The sequence below is a fragment of the Chrysemys picta genome, chromosome 2, assembly GCF_011386835.1.
Source record: "Chrysemys picta bellii isolate R12L10 chromosome 2, ASM1138683v2, whole genome shotgun sequence".
NCBI lineage: Eukaryota > Metazoa > Chordata > Testudines > Emydidae > Chrysemys > Chrysemys picta.
Window position 1 is genome coordinate 264,937,179 of NC_088792.1, and position 13,240 is coordinate 264,950,418.

The window sequence follows — 13,240 nt, forward strand, 5'->3', positions numbered from 1 at the left end:
TGCAACGTGTGAACAATGTTCTGATAACCTTCAAATACAGTGCACTGTAGGTTTGTAAATAGGAAAGAACATGCCATGAGGGAGCAAGCATGATTTGTAAACATCTTTCACTGTTTTCTGGCCTTGCAGAGTTCACAAAGCTAGTGCAAGTTCACAAACCTTTTTTTGCAATAATTTAAGCTCATGCTATTTTTCAAGGGTGATTTCTTTTTTTAAGCTTTCTCTAGCTCAAGGGAAGTCTGTGCTATGTGTTACGGATGGACTGTTCCTCTTCAAAAGCTAAACTGAAGTTGAGAGGAAGCCTGAAATGTACTTGGAAGAAGAGGACTCTGACAAGGAAGGAAGTTTTTGAGGCCCCACAACTATAGAAACCAAAGCATACATTGGTTGATGCTACCTATACCTGCCTAATCAATTTTGGGAAACAATTCCAAAGGCACAAAGGGCAGTTAAGCATCTAGCTTTCATTGGAAGCTGTTGAGAGTTGGGTGTTTAACTCCTACTTGAATATCTCCCCCTCTACTTCTAAAGCGCCAGTCTCTTCAGTATCTCCTCACTGCTGGCCACGCTCTCATAAGAAAAGGTTTATATTTGTTACGATGAAGGTGGACGTTAAAGATGTTGTGCCAAACAAGACCTGTTAGATCATACGGGCTGGAATGAGCATCCTATCCGCATTCTCTTTTTAAATCCCAGGAGAGCCTTCACAATTAAGCTGAAATGGTATGCAAAGCAGCATTCATGGAGAAACCCACAATTAGAGACTCAACATCCCCTTGCCACTCAGGTGGGAGGAAGGAAAGCAGCAGCTCAGATTCTAATCTTGTGTGACACACTGTTCAGATACTCCAAAAGTCTTGGCAAAGTCCCCTCCCAGAAGGAAAGAGGTAAAGACCTACCACTCTTGATTTTGTAATTGTAACTTACTGAGTAGCAATGAAAGGCAAAACCAAGCATGATGATGTTTTTACTTTGCCTATAACTCAAGCTTATATGGGTAGTTGGGCATTGGCCAAACATAGTGAAGGGATGTCTGATATTTTTTCCTAATGCATTTATCCCATCTAAGCAGATCTGGGGTATAGCTTCTGGTGGGATATAACTTCTGCTGCAAAAGTTTATTTCAAAAAAGCTATTTTAATGAAAGGCAATGGAAAATGGTAAAAATCATTCTTAATGCACAGTTCTCCCTTTTGTTCTATTATGCATTGATGAGGGAAGTTGCATGATCATTAGGGATGTTTGAAATTTGGAATCTTTTTAATGAATTTTACATTTCCATCAATTAATGGGAGAAATGACAGTAGACTCCTCTTGTACCCAATTTCTGCCATCTGTGTAACTTTTTTCCTGGAGGGTTTCTAAGAACTAAGTCAAGAGGGGTTCCTACACAGTGCCCAGGAAAAAATCTGAATGTGCAGGGAAATTAAGATTTAGCCCACTTCCCACATGGTCAGTTACCTTGCCTTTCTTCCTCCATTTGCTTTCTCGCTTCTCATTTTGCAAATTGCCTGCTTCTCTAGCAGCTTAATTGCCCTTCCTTCATATTCCTTTCTTATTTTTGTCCCTTGCTTACTAAAATATCTTTCATCTTCTTTCATAGCTTTCCTAGCAATATGGCTGAGAGAAATTATGGCCTGGGTCAGCGGTTCAGAATATTACCAACCCTTCTAGGGCTTCTGTTTCTTCTGAGGCCCCACTAAAAACAAGTTTTTTATTATGTTCACAGGTTAATAGCCTTTAAGGCCACACAAGACCATCTAGTCCGACCTCTTGGATAGTCCAGATCATAGTTTCACCGTGATTCCTGAATCCAGCCCAACAACTTGTGGCTGAACTAGAGCAAATCTTTTAGAAAGATATCCAGTCTTGACTAAAAAACTAAGTGATAGAGAATTTATCATATCTCTTGGTAGTCTGTTCCAGTTAGGAAGCCTGGCCAGAAAATGTTTTTTTCCATGGAAAAGTCAACTTTTTGGTTAAAAAATTGAAATGCAAGATATTTTGGCTGAAAAATGAAATAGTTTGATTCAGAGATGTTGCTGTGAGGCCTTATGGGGGTTGTAGTTCAGGCGCCTCATTTTCCAATTCTTTTCTGTAGGCTGGGTTACCTAGTCAGCCTACATCTCCCACGATGCATCAGTCTCCCATCTGCAGAGAGGTGATACATCATGGGAGCCCCGGCCATGGTGCATCTGTGGAAATAGGAGTGTGGCTGCATAGCCTGGCCCATAGAGGACCATGAGGACATAAGGCAACTAAATTAGAGCTACCATGAGGAGCTGCAGTAGTAGCATATCTGAACTGTAATACTTCTTGGGTTTGGGATGTTCATTTGTTTGATGAAAACTTGATAACTTCCATGGAAAACAAACATTTTTTTTGCAAATATTTTGTGTATTCAAAAACCCATTTTTTGGTCAAAATATAGTAGCATGGAAAACTTTTGACCAGTCCCAGTTCCAATGGTTGATTCACCTCTCTGTTAAAAAATTTGCATCTTATTTGCAGTTTGAACTTGGCTTTCAGAAAACTTCCAGCCGTTGGATATTATTCTGCAATTGTCTGGTATTAAATTAAAGGTTGAAAAGCTCTCTGGTATCAGAAATCTTCTCTTGTAGATCACAGTTAATAGTTTCTTTGGCTTTTGTAAGCTACATACATTGGGACTCCTTAGTTTCTCATTGTTGGGTGTGGCCTCTAGACCACAAATCCCTTTTAAAATGTTTTATATTTTAAAAATGTTCATCTGTCTTTCATACACATTTCTCAAGTGCCTTTCACTCTAGTATCTAGGTGCTGTGTGAGGCATGTAGATGCCACTGATAGATGCAACTGACTGTTTACCTAAGTTTCAGTAGACTGTTGAGTAGACACTGGACCCAGGATTGATTTTTCGCTTAATTGCTTATTTAAAAAATACATTTAGAATGAATTAAATAACTGAGATATGGGACCCTATGTTTGACTATGTTATGGCCACTTTCAGCTGCTCCACCAGACAAAAGCAGATGTAAAGCTACCATAGCTGGCTATGGGAGTATCACTCTGGTGTGGGAGGATCCCTCCATTGTCATGGAGCTCAGGAATTGGTATAACAGCTCCTACTCAATCCCCTCAAGTCGGAGGTATGGCTATGGCTTATCCTATGCTGTGGTGATCCCCAGTTGCTATACTGGCCCTTTGAGGTTACTGGCAGCTGTCACATATTAGAGCAGCCTTCAGGCTCCTTTAACAACTTGTGCTGGGGACACAGCCCAGTGCTTTGTCAGCTAGGACTGCATGAGTGCAAATGTCACTAAAGCCATCCTGTCTATCCTAGATACTTGTATGTCCCCAACTATCATCGCATTGGAGCACTTTGCAATCTTAATGTGTTTACCTGAACAACATCCCAGGGAGGTAGGGCAGTCCGATTATCCCCATTTTACACATAAGGAACTGAGTCACAGATAGACTAAGTGACTTGCCCAAGGTCACACAGGAAGTCTGTGTTGGAGCAGAGAATTGAACCCAGGTCTCTAGCTAGCACCCTAACCACTAGGCCACCCTAGCACCCTCTCCTGAATTGCCCTATGTGCATCTATGCTGCAGCCATGTTTTAGGGCTATCAGCTCTTAAGCTTGCAAGACAAAATTCCCTTTCAATAACTTTATTCCATGTGCTCCTCTGTGCAAAAATGGGTGGAGAGGAAGAAATGAATGCAAAAGTTCTACTGCACCAATGGAGACTGCACATTCTGGGCCCGAATCTGCAGGGCAGGAGAGCAGACTAGGCAGGGATGGGGCTTGAGAAAATGAGAGTGGGAGTCCGGAATCTATGGGAATCCTGGCAACTAACCCTATGGCCCTGAGGGAGCTGTGTGGAGGGATTACCATCCATACAGCTGCTGTCTCCCTACCACACATGGCAGCACAGCAAGACTAATAGCCATGTTGCCATTGCCTATTGTCCCCCAGCTTGCATTCTGCTTCTGCCAGAGTGTGCAATGGGAGATAACAGCATTGACTCTCTGTGAATGTTACCTCGGATCTGCCACACTCTGCAGGGGAAACTTGCCACTAAGAGTTTGTCTACACTGCAAACGAAGATGTGATTGCAGCACATGTAGACGTCCCTGAGCTAGTATAATCTAGCAGTAGCAGTGAAGCCATGGCAGCACAGGCTGAAGCAGCCCATGTTGCCTTGGCTTAATGGCTATTGGTACCTGAGATTGCTAGATGAATTCCTGTGGATAAACATGTACATACAGTGTTTAGATTTTGATCAGTCACTTGACATCTTCACTAGGCTCACTCTAAAAGGCCTTTATTCACTACGAATAAAGATGCATTTTTTACATTAGCTAATGTGTTAAAATCCTTGTGCGGGCAACGTAAATTGTAGATTTAACACATTAGCTGATTAAAGGGAACCCAAGGCTCCTACCAGCTAACATGTTAAAACTACAACTTGTTCTGCCTTCACTAGAGTTTAAAATAAGCTAGCTAGCACAATTAAAAAAAACACCCACATTCTTTTTATCCTAGTGGAGACAAGGCTTAGGAATAATGGTGTATTTTTAAAGCAAGATGTTTTAATATCTTTCTGACATGTGTTAAAATCCTACCATACAGGGCGGATTGTATTGTAAATCATTGTTCACCAGCCAAGGTGAATCCTAGTGGGGAGTCTCTACTACAACAAAACCAGCTAGCACATATTAAAGTCCAACTTGTCTCAAACCATGTTAAAATACATCATTATTCCTTGTGTGGACAGACCCTTGTAGTGTTTGTGTTCTTTGCTCTAGTCCAAATATTGATGGCCTGGAAAAAATGGTTGAAGAGTGCCCCCCCACTAGCCTTCACAGATGTGTTAACTACCTCAAGTTAATTGACAATCAATTAATTCAGAAGTTAAAAAGTCTAGTGTTCAACTCTAGAGACCTGGATTCTATTCCTGGCTCTGGCCTGCTGGGTGATCTTGGGAACATCCCTTCACATCTGTGTGCCTCAGGGATAATGATCTCTTATTTATAAAGCATGTTGAGACCTACCGATGAAAAGTGCTATGTGAGAGCTAAGTACACCTCTACCCCGATATAATGCGACCTGATATAACACGAATTCTGATATAACTGGGTAAAGCAGTGCTCGGGGTGTGTGTGTGGGGGGGAGTTTCCACACTCCGGCGGATCAAAGCAAGTTCAATATAACGCGGTTTCACCTATAACACGGTAAAATTTTTTGGCTCCCGAGGACAGCGTTATCAGAGATCTGTCTGAAACAGTTTCACCCAATGTCTAGCTTACAACACTCCTGCTAATATATCCCAGAATTATGCTTGCTTTTTTTTTTTTTTTTGCATCAGTATTGTCTTATTGACTGTTATTTCCAGTCCTCCATGAGTTTGGTCCTACTTACTACCTGAATGGAAGGTATTCTTCTGTTGCTGTAGTAAATCCACCTTTCCCAGAGTTGGTAGCTAGGTCAATGGAAGACTTGTTGCATTGCGCTAGCAGCGTCTACGCTGGGGCTTAGACTGGTTTAATTACATTGCACGGGGAGGTGAACATTTTCACTGCCCTGAGCAATGTAGTTAAGCTGACCTAACTTTATAGCGTAGACCAGCCCTAGGTCAGTAACCTCCCCAGGAACGGATTTAGCTATGGCTGACTCAATTCTGCCCTCACTTACACCCATGCAACACCCATACAGGCAGGGAAACTGCACAGATGTAACTGGAGGTGTAAGCGGTTATGACACTGGGTCACAGTTTGGTAAGGTGCCTTTTTATAAAGGATTATTAAATAATTAATAGATGTTATAAGCATATTACAGACATGAGTGGCATTTGCTAGTGATGATGATCCGTAAATCAACAGAAGGTGTTATAGATGGCTGTTGCTTATTACTAAAGTTTACCTGTTGGACTTGACAACAATCTAGAACAATTGGTTAATCCCTTATAACACATCTACTGACCTCATTAACCCTTTATAAACTATTTATGCAAAACAGTGCTTCACTTTCCACTGTGCAAGATGGGGCAGAAGGTATTGCCCTGGCCTGATGTTCATCTCTAAAGATGATACAGGCACACTGATACCCACATTGCCGCTTGTCCTTGATGACTTCCTGAACAACCAGCACAGACCAGTTCTGACCCAAATAAGCATTTTAATCCCAGTTCCCTGCTCACACCTGCCACCATGCTAGAACTTCAAAAAAAGCAGAGTGGTCCAATTTCACTATGACTGTAGAGCATACAATTTCCTGCATTCCCCCAATGCTGAAGACTTTTGACTGTTTTCCTGAACTCTTAATCTCCACTGCAAAGAATAACATCCCCCGGGGACAAAGGTCATTGTACACACACTGCTGTAATGCAGAGAGCCAAGAGCTCCTCCACAAATATGACAAATGTAGAGACCCAGAAATTGGAAAAGCCCTCGTGGAGGCACTGGATGCAGCAAAGCAGAAAAGGTGGCTTGAATGCATAGAAGATCTAAACTTCACACACTCAAGCAGATGAACCTGGAACCTGCTGAGACATCTGGGAGCTGCAAACCCCACACATGAGGCTGCAGGTAAAAGCCAATGCCATTGCTTCTAAACTTTTGTGGACATCAAAACAGCCAGAGGATAAAGTATTGGAGATAAGTCCGGCATCAACGCTGGTAGGTGATGTCCTCATGTGTGCCATCATCCCAATGGTCTGGACCATTTGCAAGTCAGAAGATCATTGCAGCTACAAAACTGGGAAAAGCAGCAGGGAAAGATGGCACCAATCCTGAGTTCCTATATAACCTGGGTCCACTGGCATGGAAGTGGATGATGCAGCTTTTCACCAACACCCTGGAGACCAGTGAAATCCCCTGCATGTGGAGAGAAGCCAAGGTCATTGCACTCCTAAAGCCTGGAAAACCAGCAGATGACCCTTCTAGCTATAGCTCAAGCTCCCTCCTGAGTACCACCTACCAGGTGATAGGGGAATGTCTGATTCTGAACCAAAACTGGGCCCGCTGTGGATGCTAGGCTACCTAAGGAGCAAGCTGGTTCCTGAGTGTACAGAAGTTGCTGCGACCAGGTCCTGGCCTTCACTATAAACATTGAGGCCGGATTCCAATGAAAACTCAAGACCGGTATTGCTTTTATCAATCTGTCAGTGGCATATGACAACTTGGAAGGATGGGCTGCTACTGAAACTGGCAAAAGTGATTCCCCTGCATGTGGATTCCCCAGCTGCTAAACACCATGCTTAGCAACCTCATCCACCATTCCAAACAAGTACATTATCACTGGGACAACAAGTTACCCTCCCAGTTTCGACCTGACTTGGGACGCACTGAGCTACATCTGAACGAACCCTGGAAGATGAGCCTACCGGTTTATCTCATGCAGTAAACTGTATATGTATATTATGGAAGTGAAAGCTTATTGGAAAATTATCTCTCCTGTTTGTACTCTGGCATTTTACATTTGAATTTGCTATATATTTGTCAATCCCATTGATTTCAATGAAAGTTAGGCACCTAGGTGCTTTTGAAAATCCCACTCGCTGTCTGTCTGCACCTTTTATGCACCTAAAAAAAATCTGACCCTGGCGCTTGATTCAGGGTCAGTTGTAAGTCAGTTAATAGAGTTGTACTGATGTAAAACTGTTATAAAATAAAATCAGAATCTGTCCCCAAGTAAGAATATATTTCACGTACAGCTGTATGTGTGAGACCTATATGTAAGCGCCTTCTAAAAGGAAAACAAACCCTATTGATCTAAAAAGACATAGCAGTAATTAGGACAAAATAAAATGGACACCTTGGGATTTAAGATAACGATAAGTAACAAATATAAAACAAACATGTTGTATAATGTAAAACAAAGATATTACCTCACCCAGTTTGTCTCGATGAACAACAAGGCAGAAGATATGCATCATTGTAAAAACGAAGGTAGTGTAAAAGAGACATTGGAAATCCATAGGTCAGTACGCTGATGTGGTCAGCTTGAGTACAGGTAATATAAATCAGTAAACTGTGGAACAGCTCTCTCTGAGCAGTACAGAACTCCTCTGAAAGCAATTAAAGCCGTCTAGTCTGTAAGTTAATCACTGATAATAACTTTTCTTTCCCAAGTTTCTTTAAGGTCTTCAGTGACTCCATCATAGAAGGAGTGGAGATAGACAGAGCCAAATTCTTCTCTCACATCTGTGCAACCCCAGTGATTTCAGTCAAGTTGAACTTTTGTAAGCGAGATTATAATATGGTCCATAATGTGGAAGCAGTGCGTAGAGAGAGCTCCACTCAACATTATACAGCACAGCAACTAACAGTATTTCTGCAGTAAATGTTTCATAAAGACAAGCAGGTGGAAGCTGCAGGGGAGCAGGGCAGACTGTTATGTTGAAATAAGCCTTATAAGGAGTTTGAATCACCTCCCAATAGGACCCATTGGAAATGGAGCAAGATGACTCAGAAATGCAACCTGATACTACTGGTCAATTGCTTGTACTATGGAAAAGAACATGTTTTTCATAGGTGAAGTAGTTATAATCCTCCTTAAATCTGGAAACTAGGATATTAGCTCAAAAGCTTGTCTCTTTCACCAACAGAAGTTGGTCCAATAAAAGATATTACCTCACCCACTTTATCTCTCTAATATCCTGGGACCAACATGGCTACAACAACTCTGCAAGCACCAGTGACTTTTTCAGTCAGGTAAATATTAACACTATTGTTTTTACCCTTATCCTTACAAAATTATAACCCTTTTTTTGTGTGTGTGCACAAAAGATGCTGGATTCACCACCCTGGAGCCTAATATACTCTGAGCCACAAAAGAGACAGTAGAATGTTTATCCATATGAATCAGCAGGGACCACCTTGTGTGTTTCAGTCTCCATGCCCATTCAATCCTCCGTCTCTCTGCTGAGACTGCCAGTTATAATGATGGCTTTGGAATCTGGAAGCCTGCCTATCAATTAGGCACTTCTCTATGGCCATCAACCTATTTCATACAGACTACTGACATCAGATTATCAGTAGTTACCAAAACTCATTGCTGTCTTATTGGAACTTTATGCACTCACGAAGTCCCAGAGGCCATGCAGTATCACTGTAGTATTACAATATTACTGTAGTGAGATGGCAATATTGTGGAGTAAGGGCCCAAAACAGTTTCTGCTGTTTCTTTGTGCATTTTATGTCTCTAATATATTCTTAAAAAGTGCTGAGTAAAACTGGGCAAATTTTTTTGGACAAATAGATTGTTGTTTTTTTTTTTTTAAATTAAAAACGCAGTTTTAGTCGACCTGAAACTATTTGTGAATTTGACACTAATAGCTTTGGCTATTTAAAAAAAAAAATGGGTAGAGGGAGAGAGGAGGAGGAGGAGGAGGGTGGTGGTAGTAGAGGAGTCAGTGAAAAAGTAGATGCTGCTGTCTCCCCACCCCCAACCTCCCCGGGTAAACTTTAGCTCACTCTCAGGAACATGAGAGACCCCGATTCAACATCCCTCCCCAGCCCCGGAACAGACCCAGAATAGACTCTCAATTCTTGGGTCACCCAAAATTCTAAATTTTCAAGTTCAATCCGAATCGATGTGTTTTCAATTTTTTTGGAATTGCCACCCAACCAAAAAAAAAGCAGTTGTTCACCCACCTCTATTGCTGAACACCATCAGCTTCCATTGTTTTCCAGGATTAAATAAGAGGTCCTAATACTGCAACAGCTGAAGAAGATTCGCTTTTAGTTCAAATGGCCTCTGTTGTTGAGGCTGATCCAAACCTCACTGAAGTCATTGGAAAGACTCAGGACACAAGCTCTGTCCCTGCTGTTGCTGTTGCCATGATGTCTTGAATGGACATAGTTTGCAGGATGGTAACACATGGGAAGTTCTTTGTAGTCATGCAGCTACAGACTAAATTCTCGATTCAGGTACCATGATGTTGAGTACAGCATGAATACCTTGATAGCTAAATAGTAGAGCTATTTAGGAAAAGTGGAAAAATAACAAAAGATATTGCACAAAATTTATCCTGTGTTTTTAATTTACAGACATTTTGAAATTTGAACTTTTTCAACCAGCTATTATAAGTAGTCAGATGACAGTCAATGAGTAGATATTTAGATAGATTGACAAATAGGAGTTCCCAATCTGTACCATACTATGTTTCCTGTATTTTTTTTTAATAATAAAGTAATAAATAATAATATAATATCTGGCTGTTATAGCATTTTTCATCAGCAGATTCTGAGCACTTTAGAAAGGAGGGAACAGATGGGGAAACAAAATCTTTCAAAGCTTTATTACAGATATTTTCTCCTGACCAATAAAATTTAAATTTGAAAAGAGTTCTCGGTCCTCACACCCCTGTCTCATTAAGTTTCCAACAAGCAGGATCTAAAATAAGACTACTTGAGGAATTTTGTCATTCCAGATGAGCAGTTGCTGATAGCCATAGGATATGAGTTGTCAGGTAAAGAGAAATTACATGTATTCATTGAGTTGGTTCACATTAGGGCCAATGGGCGTTTCATCAATGTAAGTGAAATCAGAATGCACTCCAGTAAAGTTAATGTTTTTTAGTTTGGTTTCTGGTTAGGAAAGGTGAGTGAGAAGACTGGCACCAGTCTATTCTCCTTTCAAAGGGTAGCATTGCCTAGATCTCTGATTCTTAACCTTTTACACGTAGCAACCCCCTTTTTCATACTTAGACCTCTCCTCCCATCTCGCCAGGACCCGCCTTCCATTCAGAAATGTGGAAGGGCAGAATGGGCAGGATGTCCTGAAACTTTTTACATCCCCCAATGTTGAGACCCCTTGGCATAGACATTAGCCTCACCTAGTTACATAGATAAAGATAAAAGGTAGAATTGAAGGTCTTCTAAAGGCTGGTGGAAGGGGATATAAAGTAGGATCCAAAAATATTGTGAACACCATATGTTTTTCCATTAAATGTAACATTAAATATGCTAGTAGGTCTTGGAGAAAGTCTTGAGAGACCATCAGCAGCATGAATAGCATCCTCAAAGGCGGTGGGGGAGATATATGATCTGTCCTAGGAGTCTGAGAGTTGCATATAAAAGAATTATTAGTAAAATACAGACAGGCCTTTATATTTGCGATAACCAGCACTCTACTTAGGTTAGGAAGTTTAGTTTACATCCTTGTGTGAGATGAGCAGCCCTTTATCTCCCAGCCCTGAAATACTCATTTTAAACTAGAACATCTCTATTACTGTCTGGTGCAGGCATGCTATAATTAAGTGGGAAAATTGCTATCTCATCAGGCTTATATGCTTCTTAGTTTTGTCTAGCAAGCTAAGCCCTTAACAAAGAGCCTCAGTTCCATGATGACAAATACTGAAAGCACAAAGGAATTCTTGGGAGGAAGAAATTTAATAGTAAAAGCACCATCACAAAAACTAATAAGAGAAATAGACTCATAGTCAGCTCTTTTGAGGCTCCATTTTGTGAGTATAGGTGTGTGGTTTGGATCACCCCAGAATCAGGTACAATGCATCTGGGAGCACTAAGAGAATATGCATGGTAGCAGCCACTGATAAACCCTCTAACAAGGTAAAATCTCTGGTTCCCCCTGCCCAGGATCAGCTCTTCTGGTTAATGCAGAAGGGGAACAAAGCCATGGGCTCATCAATGTTCCCCTTTGCAATTCCTTTGGGGTTTCTAGTGCCAGCAGCATTCTAGCCTCTCCCTGTTCTTGGATGTTCCAAGCATCAAGAGTAGGATTGTGATTGGCCTTGGTACGGGGTACAAAGAAGTGAATGATCTTTGTAGCCTTTCCCCCCTTGTATATTCGCATAGGGTAATCCAGCATCTAACCCTCAGAATCCAAGACAAGTATTACACACAGTCCTTACTCAGGCAAAACTCCCAGTATCATGCAAAAGAAAAAGCACTGGAGAGAAAGCTATACGCAGTGAGCCAAGTTCTGATGTAGTGCACACCCACACAATCCCAAGAGGGGAGAATTCTCCTCTGACACCCAGTGGGTCAGGGGGATCTCACAGGGGCAAATGAAAGCAGAGTTTGGTCCCATATGCTCAAAGGCCAGGCTGAAAGGAAAGCCCTGTACAGGATAGTACCAGGAATGCCAATATGCAATTGCACTCACAGTTCTTTTGCAAAATGTCACCTTTTTCACTGAGCACAACATATGTGGCTGGAATGACATAATGGAAACTGAGTGACTCCAGATATATTATTGTCTGAGAATGCAGTTTATCTTTACACCTTCATGTGGGCAATCTGCACATTCACTTCAAACCTGGGACTGTCCATTTCCAAGCTAATAACATGGATGGGTGAAATTCTGCTCTGTTACCCTTGAGTAATTCCAATGAAGTTAGTGGAATTATTCCAGAGTAACACTGCAGTAATTAAGAGCAGAAATTGATTTCTCTTTATATCTTTGTTTTATCATTGCTAAACTCTTTAGTGGCAATTGAACACTTCTCCTTCTTTGGCAGATTCAAGAAAGGAATCATTCAGGAATTTTTCAGTCAGGGTGGTTTTGGATTCTCATTTCCTCCTGGAATTACACATAGCAGTGGTAGTGGTAAGTTCCTTTAAGTTTATCTCTCTCTGCTGAGACATCTGTAGCCTTTCCTCTTGGACATCATGCTACTATTATCCACGTTTTTGTAGCTTCTGCATTGGATCAATGTAATATGCTCCACATAGGGACACACTTGAAAACGAGATGAAAGTTACAGCTGGTGCAGAATGTGTCTGCCTGACTGCATAGCACTGTTCACAGTTTAAGTGACATATTGGGCCTATTCTGTGACAGCTGCTCTGGTTTTCTATTTGCTTCCAGGTGCAATTCAAGTGTCAACTTTGAAGTATGTTATAATTGGTTTGGACCCTAGCTGTGTGAGTATCATCTCCCTGTGAATAGCATGGCAGCTGAGTTCAGCTGGGATTAGTGTTCCCTTGATTTTCATCATTGTGGGCCTGGTAGCCAAAGGTTCTCAGTGGAGATCTCTTGAATTTGAAATTCACTGCCTCTGCTAGTCCAACAACTCCTGAGTTGTTTGAACATTGGAACTGCCATGCTGGATCAGCCATCATATCCATCTAGTCCAGTATCCTGTCTCTGACAGTACAGATGCTGCAGAGGGAAGGTGTAAGAACCCCATAATAGGCAGATGTGGGATAATCTGCCCTCCCCCACCTAGTGTTAGATTTCATTCTGGTTTCCAATTGGCTTATGCCCAGAAGCATGAGATTTAATAA

At 41.5% G+C, this 13,240-nt stretch overlaps 1 long non-coding RNA gene across 2 annotated transcripts in view; it reads left to right on the forward strand.

Moving 5' to 3' along the window:
* The window catches only part of LOC122172536 (uncharacterized), a 68,802-nt gene that overhangs the window by 41,173 nt on the left and 14,389 nt on the right, over positions 1-13,240 (forward strand). The window contains exons 1-2 of one of the 2 annotated variants that reach the window (XR_010598961.1): positions 8,001-8,698; positions 12,472-12,560. This is a non-coding gene — a long non-coding RNA (uncharacterized LOC122172536). Of the gene's footprint in view, positions 1-8,000; positions 8,699-12,471; positions 12,561-13,240 lie in introns of those variants that run through there. The other variant, XR_010598962.1, reaches the window with a different exon arrangement.